Consider the following 15,292-nt stretch of genomic DNA (forward strand, 5'->3'; position numbering starts at 1 on the left):
TTTTTTTCCATTTGCTCTCCAGAGCTCAACATTTCTGCTTCAGTTCTCTGTGATATGGGAGGTACCAAGGGGCCTTAATAATAATAATAACTTTATTCTTCTATACCGCCATAGTCATGAGACTTCTAGGCGGTTCACATTGAAGAGAGCTGGACAGTCAGCGAGTTACAATATGCAGATAGTCAGAGAATTACAGTATGCAGAATATTAAACAACAGTGAATTACCATATACAGATTGTTAAAAAATTTCAGACTTATACACAGGAGTGGACATATTTGAAATAATAGAATTTGATTTAGTGTTTGGTGTAGATACTTTTTAGGTGATATTTCTGTCGAATAAGGCAGTTTTTATGACTTTTCTAAAAGCGCCGTAGGTCAGTCTAGCTCCATTAATGTAGTTGTCTAACCAGTGTTGTTGTTTGTTTGCTTGGTACATAAAAGTTCTATCCAGAAAGATTTTGTATTTACAGCTGGTAATGCGTGGGTATGCAAATAGATTGCAGTTTCTGGTTTGTCTTGTAGGGCTGTATAGTACGAAGTGAGGTAGCAGGTAGGTGGGAGCTAGTCCCCAAACCAGCTTGAAACAGATGCAGGAGAACTTGAATATTATTCGCGCCTCCATTGGCAGCCAGTGCAGCAGTCCGTAGTAGGGACTAACATGGTCGCTTTTTTTCAATCCAAATATCAAGCGGACTGCCATGTTCTGAACAATTCTAAGTCTCCTCACTGGTTTTTTGGGTATACCCATATAAACGATATTGCAATAGTCCAGTGTAGAAAGCACTAGCGATTGCACTAGTAATCTAAATGATAATGGGTCAAAGTAGTTTTTGATGGTCTTTAACTTCCATAATGTCAGGAAACCCCTTTTTTTACCACTATGTTCGTGTGTTCAACCATTGTCAAATGTGTGTCTAAATGCGACTCCCAATATTTTTATTGTTTTAGTAAATCGGGTAGTCGTGATCTTTTATATGTAACTTTGTTTTGGTAATTTTGTCCCTTGGGCTTGCAAGGAAGACTTTTGTTTTTTCTGTGTTTAGTTTCAGTTTGAAGTTGATTGTCCAGTATTCTATTTCGGTCATAATAAAATGGAAATGTCATCTGCATATATGTAAAAGTTTAAGTTTAGCTTTTGCAGTAAGCGTCCTAGGGATGAGATGTAAATGTTGAATAGTGTAGGTGATAGTGGTGAGCCCTGTGGTACTCCCGAGGGGTTTCTCCTGGAGTTTGCGTATGTCCCACCACTAACCACACGGTATGATCTCTTTGTTAGGAAACCCTGTATCCAGTTTCTTACTCTTCCCGTAATTCCTATTTCATCTAGGCCAGTGGCTCTTAACCTTGTTGGAGGTACTGAACCCCACCAGTTTCATATGCGTGTTCACCGAACCCTTCTTTATTGGAAAAATAAAATATGATTTTTACAAATTCAAAACATAGGTATACAGTGAGGGAAAAAATAATATCAATTTTGAAAACAAAAAAGTTCTTCTATATTTCGAATAATAACAACATAATAATGAAATTTACTGCAAATCAGTGTGACTTCTGCTGTTGCCTCTCAGAGACCAGTTCAGAAATGCGCGGCTTTACCTTGGCAAGTGCCACTCTCATGTCATTTTCGCAACCAAGTCTGTTCCTTTTCTTCGTTTTTATGTCCAGCATCCTCGAAAAGGATTGCTCGCAAAGATATGTTGTAACAAACGGTATGAAAATTTCCAGAGCTTTCTTAGCAATAACAGGGTACGTTACCAATTGTTGACACCAAAACGTTGAGAGCGTTGTTCTTCTGAAGAGTTGCTGTTGAACCTGGCTCTGCTGAATTTCAATGATTTCATCGAGGTATTCATCATTGACATCTGTTGTCTCAACACGAAACGTGAACGGCTGTCTCACTCATGCTGGATATGACTCTCTTGTAGGGAAGTATCCGTCGAGAGATTTTGCAAGCTCATCTAAGTGCGTGACAATAGTTTGCTTCAGTTCCGCGGGTACAGAAATGTCTCCGATTCCAGATACATCTTCGATCTTACTTACACAGTTGTCTAGCAGGAGAAAGTTTGCTCTGTTCGTCGTTTCCATAATGGTAGCTTTTTTTGAAAAGCTTTCAGGTTTTCTTCCGCTTCGATGATGTTGACTCCACCACCCTGCATCTGCTTATTGAGATGATTGAGAGTTGCAAAGATATCAGCCATGTACGCTAAAATGAGAATGAACTCAGAATTTTTGAAGCAATCTGCATGACAATGTTGCTGCTCACTGAATAACTGATAGATGATTGAACGTGACCGAAGCGCTATATGAGTCGAAGGTGTGTTTTGACCTCCGCCGAACCCGCGAGACTGACTCACCGAACCCCTGGGGTTCGGTCGAACCAGGTTAAGAACCACTGATCTAGGCAGTGTAGCATTATTTCGTGATCAACAAGATCAAAAGCACTGCTGAAGTCTAGTTGTAAAATCAGAGCATTTGTTCCTTTGCTGAATAAGCCGTATAGGTGATTAAGGATCGAGGCTAGTAGAGAGTAGGAGACGGTTTTAGTGGATAGTGGGGCAAGGAGAAGTGGTAGGTGGACTCGGAGAGGGCGACCCAGTTATGCCAATTGATTTCTGAATCTACATGCATGCAATAAAGCTTTTGAACTGAAAAAACCCCACTATGGGGCTCATAATAAACCCCCCCCCCTCAAAAAAACCATCTAAAAAGTGGCCTACATAGGTACTTGGACGATCAAAAAGCCTGATCGTCCAAGTACCCATAATCAAAGCTGGATACGTAGACATATCTAAAACCAGCTTAGGCCTTTCCCCTGCCTCTAAACGCATAGAGCCAAAAGAGGCGTTTTTAGAGGAGGGGAAAGGGCGGGCGGTGGGCCGACCTAGACCTAAGCATACAGCAGGTATAACCAAAACTTTAGGCAGGTTACCTAGTCAGCACTTATATGTTTTGACTTAGACCAAGTCAAAACAGGTATAAGTGCTGAAAAAGGGCCGCTGATCAGCGGCCCCAGCAACCTGCCTATCGCTGCAGTAGAGATGGCTCATCTCTCCCGGGGGGTTCGGGGGTGCCGCGGGGCAGGAGGGCTTGGGCTCCCTCCTGCCCGGATTTGTTGTAGGGGGGGTGGATTCTGTAACCGGTTGTTTTTGACAGACACCGATTACAGAATCCAGCTTTTAGGCGAAGGACTGGCTCCTCCTTCGCCTAAAAGCTCTTGTTTTGGGCGTTTGAGAGTCAGGCTCTTTTTTGATTGATTATATGGTGTTAGTGTAGACGTAGTGGTGGTCTGAGCGTTTAAACAGCTGAACGTAGAGGCAGGCCATTATTTTTTTTAAAACCCTCGTTTTGGACATTTTTTTTGATAATGGACATTTTCCCTGCTTCTACTTTCATAGTTTAAGGCCTTAGGCCAAAAGGAGACTTAGATGTTTTTTTTTTATTATGCCCCTCCACATAAAAAAAAAGGCGCCAAACAAGCCACTATCATCATAGGTGCTGAAAAACTGCGCTTAGATATCATACTTCACTACTTTCAAAACTTATATTTTCAAATATATGTTTTACTGTAGGTTATATGAAACGTGAAAAATCAATAGCAGGAAACTTCTAAATGGTGATAGCAATACAATTGTAGAAAGCAGATATGCAAAAGAAAGACAAAAAGTGAATGTATAACAACACTGTCTCCAAAGAGAGAAAAAAAGCAAAAAAAAAAATAAAAATCACTTATCTTAGAAGGTCTATCGTACAAAACAGGTCGATCTCTAGCATTCCATTGCACAACTTCCCGACAGGGGACCACCTGTTTCGCCACAGAGAGGGCTACCTCAGGGGAAAGATATTTTTAATGGCCTAGAGTCACTAAAGCTCACTGATCTGGGCGACCCGTGGCCGAGTCTTGCCAGGCGACCGATTCACTACAGCATCCTCATGTAAATGAAGTGATTGGACGCACGCCCCTTAGCGACCCCATGGATCGCTGCAGAATGATCCAGACACATGCGCAGAACTGTCCTCTTTGCCTGTAGATGTGAACCGCGCATGCACCTGCTCTCCGCACAAGCTTGAGGTCAAAACGAAAGGGGGAGGGGGTGGCTGCACTCGCTGGCACCACGACAATCATAATGGAACAGAACACGCTTTTTCTCTCTTTCCTCGGCTGTCCACCACCACCCCTTGCCTGCTCCCCCTGTCCAGCAGCAGCCCTTCTCCCTTCCTTTTACCTCCCCCTGTCCAGCAGCACCCCTTCCATGCTCCCCCTGTCCAGCAACAGCCCTTTTCCCTTCCTTTTACCTCCCTCCTGTCCAGCAGCACCCCTTCCATGCTCCCCCTGTCCAGCAGCAGCCCTTCTCCCTTCTTTTTAACTCCCCCTGTCCAGCAGCACCCCTTCCCTGCTTCCTATGTCCAGGAGTAGGCCTCCCTGACTCCCCTCAGAGTTCCTGCTCCTGCCACCAGTGCCGCTGCTTCTCCTCCGCCGCCATCCGTTGACCTGCACTGCTTCTGTTGCTGCTGCCCCTCTGCGCTCCGAAGGCCCCGGCCATTTCCTCCCAAGCTAATAGGACCCTAAGTGCGCATGCGCACTCCTACCTGCCACGGACCTACGGATCACGGATCACGCAGGTAGGAGTGCGCATGCGCGCTTAGGGTTTTATTATTAGTGATGATAACTTTGCATGAGGTAAAACTCGTTATACTTTTTAAATCTTTTCTTAATTGCTTCTGAACTTATGTGCACGACGGAAGAGTGGGACTTGGGTGAGATTGTATGTGATGATTTTAAGGTGGCCAAACAGGTTGAAAAGGGACGGTGAAAGCTAGAAGAAGGATGCTAAGTTGTATAGGGAGAGGTATGGCTAGTAGGAAAAAGCAGGTATTGATGCCCCTGTATAAGACTCTGGTGAGACCTCATTTAGAATATTGTATACAATTCTGGAGGCCGCACCTTCAAAAAGATATAAAACGTTTGGAGTCGGTCCAGAGAAAGGCTACTAAAATGGTGTGTGGTCTTCGTGATAAGGCATATAGGGACAGACTTAAAGATCTCAATCTGTACAATTTGGAGGAAAGCCGGGAGAGGGGAGTTATGATAGAGATGTTTAAATACCTACATAATATAAATGTTCATGAGTCGAGTCTTTAATTTGAAAGGAAACTCTGCAATGAGAGGACATAGGATGAAGTTAAGAGGTGATTGATGAGGTCCAGAAAGGATCAAGATGGCGTCGGGAGCAGACGCCTGAGCGAGCTCTCCGCTCGTTCGTATCTGAATCTGAGTTGTTGTCTCTTCTCTGGCGGTGACATGGGGAAGAGAAGGAGTTTCCCGCATTGTCCCTCCAGCGGCTGAACCCCTTCAACGGTTGATTCAGACTTCGATAACGAGCGCTTTTGCTTGCATGGGTGAGGCGACCCCAGCTACTTCGGGAGGGAACCTGGATTTTTCGGTGGACCTCAGCACAGAGAGTCGGACTACTCTAAGTCCGGACCAGAGGCTGGTTCCTCCCCAACCCGGAAGTGCACACGTGCAGGGACTGCCTGGAAACCGACAGCCCCGAGAGGGAGAGAGTGATTCCAGCATCGGAGGGACATCCCTATCAAGCCTTTCATTGGAAGGAGGAGACGGAAATCACCAAGAATCCCCCTGCATTTTAGAAGAAGAGGTGAGAGGTGCCTCGGGAGGGAATACTATCTGTTTTGGGGAGATGAAGAAACCAGATAAGATAGACATGGAAGCACTATGGCAGGCCATATCAGTCATGGATTCCAATCTCAAATTGACTTTATCTACAATTAAGACAGATTATGGAACTGTTTTCTCCAAGGTGGAACAACAAGGGGTGCTTCTAACTAATGTTACTGAAAGGTTGGAGAAACAGGAAAATAATTTGAGTGAAGTAAAAAAGATTCAAGTAGAATTGGTTAAGGAAAGATCTTATGTTTCCCGCAAGATGGAAAATTTTGAAAACCAACTGAGGAAAAATAATTTAAGATTTTTGAATTTTCCTAAATGTCCTATTATTTCACCAGTTGAGATGGCTAGGAAATATTTCCGAGAGACTTTAGCCATCCCATCAGAAAATTTACCTCCAATTGTTAGAGCTTACTATTTGAATTTAAGGACAACACAAGGGGAATCCACACCTAAAGAAACCCCAGTGGATAAAGCTGAGGACTTAAATTTGTCTTCATTTCTGGAAAATTCCCTTGAGGTTGTCACTCAAAGAACTACCATGTTGTTGACTTTAGCCTTGGAGAGTGACAGGGAATTTATTCTTCGTATGTATTTTCGACATATAAATGATAAGTTTTTGGGTTCTAATGTACGTGTTTTTCCAGATTTAGCTCAGAGGACCCAGAGACGTAGGAAGGAGTTTTTGTCCTTGAGGTCAAGGACCCTGGCTCTGGGGGCTACTTTTCTTGTTAAATTTCCTGCAAAGTGTTATGTATCTCTACAAGATAAAAATTTTCTTTTTTTTGAGCCCAAACAACTTTTGGAATTTATTGAATCAAAGGAGAAAATGGTAACCATGCCTAGTAATGTATGACCTGCCAGCTGGCTGTAATTGGGGAAGCTAATGCCATGACCTTGATTAGTTGATTTGTGATTATATTTAGATGTTTATTTCCTTTCTTGACCTTTTAATTGTGGTTTCAAATTGTGGACTAAATAAGATATTATATTTTCTTTATAAATTTTGTTGAATATTGTTATTGGATCTTTTGCATTGTAAAAAGTAATGCTTGTATTAAAATGGAAAATCTCATAAATAAATAATTAAAAAAAAAAAAGGTGATTGATAGGCTCAGGAGTTATCTGAGGAAATACTTTTTCTACGGAAAGGGTGGTAGATGTGTGGAACAGTCTCCAGGAAGAGGTGATGGAAACGGAGACTGTGTCTGAATTCAAGAGGGCCTGGGATAGGCACGTGGGATCTCTCAGAGAGAGAAAGAGATAATGGTTACAGTGGATGGGCAGACTAGATGGGCCATTTGGCCTTTATCTGCCGTCATGTTTCTATGAAAGCAGTACAACATGCAGAAAGTAGAAAAACTATCTAAACTTCACTGTCTGCAAGTTGCACTGCTTTCAGCTGTGTATAGCTGAAATTATCAGAAGCAATTAAGGAAAGATTTATAAACTATAACGAGTTTTACCTCATGCAAAATTGTGATTTAGATTCTAACCTAAAGTATCAACTGCAAGAGAGAAGATTTTGGTGTAGTCATCTAGGCTTTTTTGTAGAGGGGAGAATCAATATCCGACTTGTGCCTGGAAAACCTGTGCCTTAAATGTCCGGTAGTCACGTCCGCAACCGCCTTCGGCTCTCACCTCCTCCAGCACCAGACACAACCGCCATCTTATATCAAGCATTCACCGCCAGGAGAGGTGCCGAATTTTGCGAGAGTTCACAAGATTACGTACACACGTGCAAGCTGCACTGCCTCCAATGGTCACCTTAGGGCTCCTTTTACAAAGGTGCAATAGCGTTTTTAACGCACGCACCGGATTAGCGCGCGCTAGCCAAAACTCTACCGCCTGCTCAAAAGGAGGCGGTAGCGGCGTGCGCGCGTGGCAATTTAGCGTGCGCTATTCCGCGCGTTAAGGCTCTAGCGCGGCTTTGTAAAAGGAGCCCTTAGGTTGTGGAACGTTACCCGCCTCACTGCTGTTAACCCCACGCAAGCGCTTTCCTGCATCTGCGCGCGATTGTCCTCTCCACTCCGCCTCACAATCGCAGGAAAGCGCATGCGTGATGTTACAGCAGTGAGGCGGGCGACGCTCCAGAACAACGGTAACGTACCGAGGGCCTCAAAATAGTACCTGGCGGGCCGCGAGCTTGAGACCACTGCTCTAAGGCAATGGGAAACTTCTCGCTAATTAGTTGGAAACTGAAAAAAACACTTTGCAGACAACTTGCTCTCAAGTTACCTGTTGCAACATGTCCTCATGATGTCCCATATTGCAAGTATTTCCGAACCATCGGTTGTTTACCATGTGTAAAAATTATGACTGAAAGCTTCGTTAACTTCTATAAACTCTTCTGTATTTATAAGTGTTGAAATGTTAGCAACTGTCAATCATGTTCAGTTAGAAAGTTTTTTTTTTTCCGAACAGATTGCAATCCACAGAAGAAGGAACAAAAAATGTTTTTTGACAGAACATGATATTTGCCAATATTCAAACTACAGTACCAGTGAAGAATTTATTTTCCACAGCCTTTACTTTGTAAAACGCTTGTACTAGAGAATGACATGGTGGCGGTTACCCGCGGCTAGCCGCGTTTAGTCACGGGTAACCCGCCGAAACGGGGAACAAAAAATAGTGGCCTCTATGGGACGGGGACAAGGCCATTCACCGCCCCGTGGAGTGGTGAATGGACTTGTCCCCGCAGTGAGGCAATCAAGATCGCGCGGTCCCCGCCATCTCCCTCCCTCCACCTCACCTTTGAACTGAAGAGCAACCGCCGGTTGAATTTCTGCCGGTCCGCGCGAAGAAAAAAAAAAAAAAGCCTCTCCTTTTCTCCTGCTCTTATCGCCATGCTGCAGCTACTAAAGCCGACAGGAAGTCTTTCCGACGTCAATTCGCAGTACTAAGGCTTATATGGATGCTTCGGGGACGGTGACGGGACGGTGAATGGGATGGCAGTGGCGGTGACGGGGCGGTGAAAGGGATGGCGGTGACGGTGACGGGGCGGTGCAGAGGATGGTGGGCCGGGGACGGTGCAGTGACGGGGATAGATTTTTTCCCCATGTCATTCTCTAGTTTGTACCCTAAGGGTACATTTACAAAACATTTTGCAAACGGATAAGGGGGGTCTTATAGAATTGTGAAAGAGATACACACACATACAGCTATATTTGCCAACAAGTCTTGGGGTATAATTTGGGAAAAACAAAATCTGACCCCCCTCTTTTACCAAGGTGCGCTATGCTTTTTAGCATGCGGTAAATACACTCTTCCCTCGTTATTCGCGGGGGATACGGGCAGAGCCGGACCGTGAATGGCGAAAAACCGCGACGGGAACTCCCTACACCCATTTCCTCATGGCGATCTGCACGGGGCAGGAGCATGGGAAGATCGCTCCTGCCCTGAAGCCCGCTAGACCACCAGGTAAGGCCAGGAAGGCGGCAGGGAGGTAAAAAATATGTTTTTTTAAATTTTCCCCCTCCCCAGAAAAAAAATCGCGATTATGTGAAATCGCGAGAGCAGAAACTGCGAATGGGGAGGGGGAAGTGTATTAGCGTGTGCTAACCACAAGCAAAATGCTAACATGTGCATGTTATCCTGTGGACGCATTAGCGCATGTGTTGATTTAGCACACGATAAGCGCACGCTAAAATGCTTAGCGCATCTTAGTAAAAGAGGGACTTAACCTTGATGCGCATGCGCATTTCAAAAAATGTATGTACAGTAACCCCCAAATTCTGTGCAGTGTTCCCCCACAAATTCACGATTTGCGTACTCAGTTATTCTCGGTATTTTCTGACTGCCTCCTCTGGTCAGAAAATACAGGGAATGAGTCCGCGAATCAGCCTTGTGCACAGCCAGTTCCTCCTCCTCTCACCCCCTGGTCAGCCAATCAGCCTTCTGCACAGCTGAATCCTCCGCCTCTCACCCCCTGGTCAGCCAATCAGCCTTCTGCATAGCCGATTCCTCCGCCTCTCCCCACCCTGGTCAGCCAATCAGCCTTCTGCACAGCCGATTCCTCCTCCTCTCCCCTCCGGAGCATAGTGGGTATGATTTACTGCACTCGCCGGCGCCCCAGCTGCCCTCTCCTGCCCTTTTACAGACCCAAAATCGCATTTGCGGTTTTTCAAAATTTGCGGGCGTTCCTGGAACGAAACCCCCGTGAATTTCAGGGGAGTACTGTATATGGTACCTTAGGCGGTGTGCAGAAATCGGCGCAGACAACCAATTTACGCGCATAACTTAATTGTTTAACAAACCTTTCCCCTCCTTTTTACAAAACCGCACAAGAGGTTTTTTAGCACCATCTGGCTCACTGAATGCTCTGTGCTGTTCCGACGCTCAGAGGAACCCTTTGACCATTGGAGCAGCTTAGAGCATTCAGCACGCCGACTGGCGCTAAAAACCTCTTGTGCGGTTTTGTAAAAGAGGGACTAACCTGTGCTTGTAACTATCGATTAATACCTATTAACGCTAATTGGCATTAATTAGAAGTCAAAATACTATCCCAGTAGTGTGGCAAAAAAGAAAATATTTTCCCAATAATATGGCATAAAGAAAATATTCTTGAAAAAACGTATGCGGGATATCAGATGGACCTTCCACAACAGGTAATTGAGGCCAGCAGCGTGCCAGATTTTAAGAAAAGATGGGATTGGCATATGGGATCTCTTCATGGAGGTAGTTAGGGGGTGGGCCATTAGGGTGGGCAGACTAGATGGGCCGTGGCCCTTTTCTGCTGTCATTTTCTATGTTTCTATGACCTTAAGAGTTAAACTAATTCATCGGGTCTGTCACTTCTTCATTCATCCCTGCTCAATTTGTACTTAATCTTCTGTTTCTTTACATAGTAGATAATAAATAATTTTAATAATTTAAATATCTTTATTGAATTTATGAAAATTAGTAGTGTTTGAAGAGGATGGCTCAATTAATTAGAAGTGAGAGGGTCCAGAGGAGAGCGACACGAATGATTAAGGGCATGGAAAACCTTTCATACACTGAAAGATTGGAGAGGCTGGGGCTCTTCTCCCTGGAAAAGCGGAGACTCAGAGGAGACATGATAGAGACCTACAAGATCATGAAGGGCATAGAGAGAGTAGAGAGGGACAGATTCTTCAAACTTTCAAAACATATAAGAACAAGAGGGCATTCGGAAAAATTTGAAGGGGACAGATTCAAAACAAATGCTAGGAAGTTTTTCTTTACCCAGCGTGTGGTGGACACCTGGAATGCGCTTCCAGAGGGCGTAATAGGGCAGAGTACGGTACTGGGGTTCAAGAAAGGATTGGACAATTTCCTGCTGGAAAAGGGGATAGAGGGGTATGGATAGAGGTCCTGGACCTGTTGGGCCGCCGCGCGAACGGACTGGTGGGCATGATGGACCTCAGGTCTGACCCAGCGGAGGCATTGCTTATGTTATCATTTTAAGTGTTTGAGGACGGAGCTTAGGCACTGGTGGAATGAGGCATTATGACATCACAGTCTGAGCTCTAGAATGTTGCCGAAAGGGGACAGATTGAAAACGAATGCCAGGAAGTTCTTCTTTACCCAGCGTGTGGTGGACACCTGGAATGCGCTTCCAGAGGGCGTAATAGGGCAGAGTACGGTACTGGGGTTCAAGAAAGGATTGGACAATTTCCTGCTGGAAAAGGGGATAGAGGGGTATGGATAGAGGTCCTGGACCTGTTGGGCCGCCGCGCGAACGGACTGGTGGGCATGATGGACCTCAGGTCTGACCCAGCGGAGGCATTGCTTATGTTATCGTTTTAAGTGTTTGAGGACGGAGCTTAGGCACTGGTGGAATGAGGCATTATGACATCACAGTCTGAGCTCTAGAATGTTGCCGAAAGGGGACAGATTGAAAACGAATGCCAGGAAGTTCTTCTTTACCCAGCGTGTGGTGGACACCTGGAATGCGCTTCCAGAGGGCGTAATAGGGCAGAGTACGGTACTGGGGTTCAAGAAAGGATTGGACAATTTCCTGCTGGAAAAGGGGATAGAGGGGTATGGATAGAGGTCCTGGACCTGTTGGGCCGCCGCGCGAACGGACTGGTGGGCATGATGGACCTCAGGTCTGACCCAGCGGAGGCATTGCTTATGTTATCGTTTTAAGTGTTTGAGGACGGAGCTTAGGCACTGGTGGAATGAGGCATTATGACATCACAGTCTGAGCTCTAGAATGTTGCCGAAAGGGGACAGATTGAAAACGAATGCCAGGAAGTTCTTCTTTACCCAGCGTGTGGTGGACACCTGGAATGCGCTTCCAGAGGGCGTAATAGGGAAGAGTACGGTACTGGGGTTCAAGAGGGGATTGGACAGTTTCCTGCTGGAAAAGGGGATAGAGGGGTATAGATAGGGAGCTACTGCGCAGGTCCTGGACCTGTTGGGCCGCCGCGTGAGCGGACTGCTGGGCACGATGGACCTCGGGTCTGACCCAGTGGAGGCATTGCTTATGTTCTTATGACATACACAACATGGTAGGCACATTCTAAAAAGTGGTGCCCGTCGTTTCCAGTGTGTGAATCTGACAAAAGGGATGTGACCAGGGGAGGAGCATGGGTGGATCACGGGCATCCCTGAAATTTATGCACATCATTATAGAATATACCTAATGTGACCATTTAATTTTTTTCCTCAAAACGGGGCATCTACTTCCTGTTTCCGGTTGCAACTTTCTGTTTTGTTTTTTAGCGCAGGGAGCCACGCTGAATAACACACGCTACTCCCGACGCTCATAGGAACTCTATGAGTGTCGGGAGCTGCGCAGCTCCCTGCGTTAAAAACCGCTATTGTGGTTTAGCAAAAGGGGGCCATAGTGCAAAATTTAGACAGCAGATATAAATTCTGAAACGGACACATGTTGATCACTAAATTGAAAATAAAATCATTTTTCCTACCTTTGCTGTCTGGTGATTTCATGAGTCTCTGGTTGCACTTTCTTATTTTTTTTAATTTATTATTTCTTTCTTTCTTTCTTATTGTCCCTTCCTATTCCCTCCCTCCCCTCCTTCCTATGCCTTTGTTCCCCCTCCCTCCTCCTCCTCTCCCGAAGCCATACCAAAGCCTGCCTGCCCCCAAGCTGGCCCAGACCTTCTCTCCAATGTCAGAATTGACGTGGGGGGGGGGGGAGGCTTGTGGGCCAGCTATGTGCACAAGGGCTGTGGTTAAATGTAGTGGGTGAGCAGACAAACGGATGGGCGGGCGGTGGTCAACCCGCGTACCTCTGAAAATGGGACATTTCAGCGTCCCAGAGCTGTTCTTGGGGACAACGGGACAGGCTACTTAAAAATGGGATGGTCCCGTTAAATATGCCCGATCTGCACACAACTTAGGTGCAGGTATTAAGGCCTGGTTTTCTTGGCTACATGAGCGCGCCTAAAAGTAATGATGTGCACCAATACCAAGCCGCGATTCAGTAAGGTACGCATATCTTTTGTAAAATTAGAGTAAGCACCCTTCTAGTTGGTGAAAGTGAACAAAAGAAAATCTGAAAGTGGACAAAGCTATGAGGCCAGATGGAATACATCTAGAAAGCTGAGGGACCCGGAGAATTCACGGTGGGACTTCTTGAAGATTTATTTACCGTATTTGCCGGCGTATAAGACGACTTTTCAGTACCTTAAAATCCTCCCCAAAGTCGGGGGTCATCTTATACGCCGGGTACTGTTTAGAGAGCTGCATGGGGACGCCCCTAGGGTCGCGGGGATCCCATGGGGACGCCTCTGAGGGTCGCGGGGCTCCTGCGGGGCTGGATGCTCAGTCTTCTGGATGTACGCGGCTCTTCTTCTCCCTACCTTCTCTGCTTGCAGCACAGAGCCGAACGGAAGTCTTCCCGACGTCAGCGCTGACGTCGGAGGGGAGGGAGGGCTTAAACAAAGCTTAAACAAAGCCCTCCCTCCCTCCGACGTCAGCGCTGACGTCGGGAAGACTTCCGTTCGGCTCTGTGCTGCAGGCAGGGCAGATAAGGAGAAGGAGAATAGCCTCGCGGTTCGAGTGGCTACCAAGGGAGAGGGGCGGCCACCCCGCCCCGGTTGCAGCACAGCCGGCCAGGTTCCCTTACTTTTGTGGCACTTCCCCGACCAACCGATAACAGCCCGGGTCCGACAATCCTCCCTGCCCTGTAGCCGCGAATCTAAATTACCTTCTTACAGCAGCTGTAAGAAGGTAATTTAGATTCGCGGTTAAGGGCAGGGAGGTTTGTCGGACCGGGGCTGTTGTCGGTCGGTCGGGGAAGTGCCACAAAAGTAAGGGGACCTGGCCGGCTGTGCGGCACCCGGGGCGGTAGAGAAGGTGTGCGGAAGAAGGGGTAGTCAGAAGGTAATTTAGATCCGCGGTTAAGGGCAGGGAGGTTTGTCGGACCAGGGCTGTTATCGGTTGGTCGGGGAAATGCCACAAAAGTAAGGGGACCTGGCCGGCTGTGCTGCACCCGGGGCGGTAGAGAAGGTGTGCGGAAGAAGGGGTAGTCAGAAGGTAATTTAGATCCGCGGTTAAGGGCAGGGAGGTTTGTCGGACCGGGGCTGTTGTCGGTCGGTCGGGGAAGTGCCACAAAAGTAAGGGGACCTGGCCGGCTGTGCTGCACCCGGGGCGGTAGAGAAGGTGTGCGGAAGAAGGGGTAGTCAGAAGGTAATTTAGATCCGCGGTTAAGGGCAGGGAGGTTTGTCGGACCAGGGCTGTTATCGGTTGGTCGGGGAAATGCCACAAAAGTAAGGGGACCTGGCCGGCTGTGCTGCACCCGGGGCGGTAGAGAAGGTGTGCGGAAGAAGGGGTAGTCAGAAGGTAATTTAGATCCGCGGTTAAGGGCAGGGAGGTTTGTCGGACCGGGGCTGTTGTCGGTCGGTCGGGGAAGTGCCACAAAAGTAAGGGGACCTGGCCGGCTGTGCTGCACCCGGGGCGGTAGAGAAGGTGTGCGGAAGAAGGGGTAGTCAGAAGGTAATTTAGATCCGCGGTTAAGGGCAGGGAGGTTTGTCGGACCAGGGCTGTTATCGGTTGGTCGGGGAAATGCCACAAAAGTAAGGGGACCTGGCCGGCTGTGCTGCACCCGGGGCGGTAGAGAAGGTGTGCGGAAGAAGGGGTAGTCAGAAGGTAATTTAGATCCGCGGTTAAGGGCAGGGAGGTTTGTCGGACCGGGGCTGTTGTCGGTCGGTCGGGGAAGTGCCACAAAAGTAAGGGGACCTGGCCGGCTGTGCTGCACCCGGGGCGGTAGAGAAGGTGTGCGGAAGAAGGGGTAGTCAGAAGGTAATTTAGATCCGCGGTTAAGGGCAGGGAGGTTTGTCGGACCAGGGCTGTTATCGGTTGGTCGGGGAAATGCCACAAAAGTAAGGGGACCTGGCCGGCTGTGCTGCACCCGGGGCGGTAGAGAAGGTGTGCGGAAGAAGGGGTAGTCAGAAGGTAATTTAGATCCGCGGTTAAGGGCAGGGAGGTTTGTCGGACCGGGGCTGTTGTCGGTCGGTCGGGGAAGTGCCACAAAAGTAAGGGGACCTGGCCGGCTGTGCTGCACCCGGGGCGGTAGAGAAGGTGTGCGGAAGAAGGGGTAGTCTTATACGGCGAGTATATAACAAAACTCTATATTTTAACTAAAAGTTGGGGGGTCGTCTTATACGCCC

This window comes from Geotrypetes seraphini, chromosome 1, assembly GCF_902459505.1.
Source record: "Geotrypetes seraphini chromosome 1, aGeoSer1.1, whole genome shotgun sequence".
Classification (NCBI taxonomy): domain Eukaryota; kingdom Metazoa; phylum Chordata; class Amphibia; order Gymnophiona; family Dermophiidae; genus Geotrypetes; species Geotrypetes seraphini.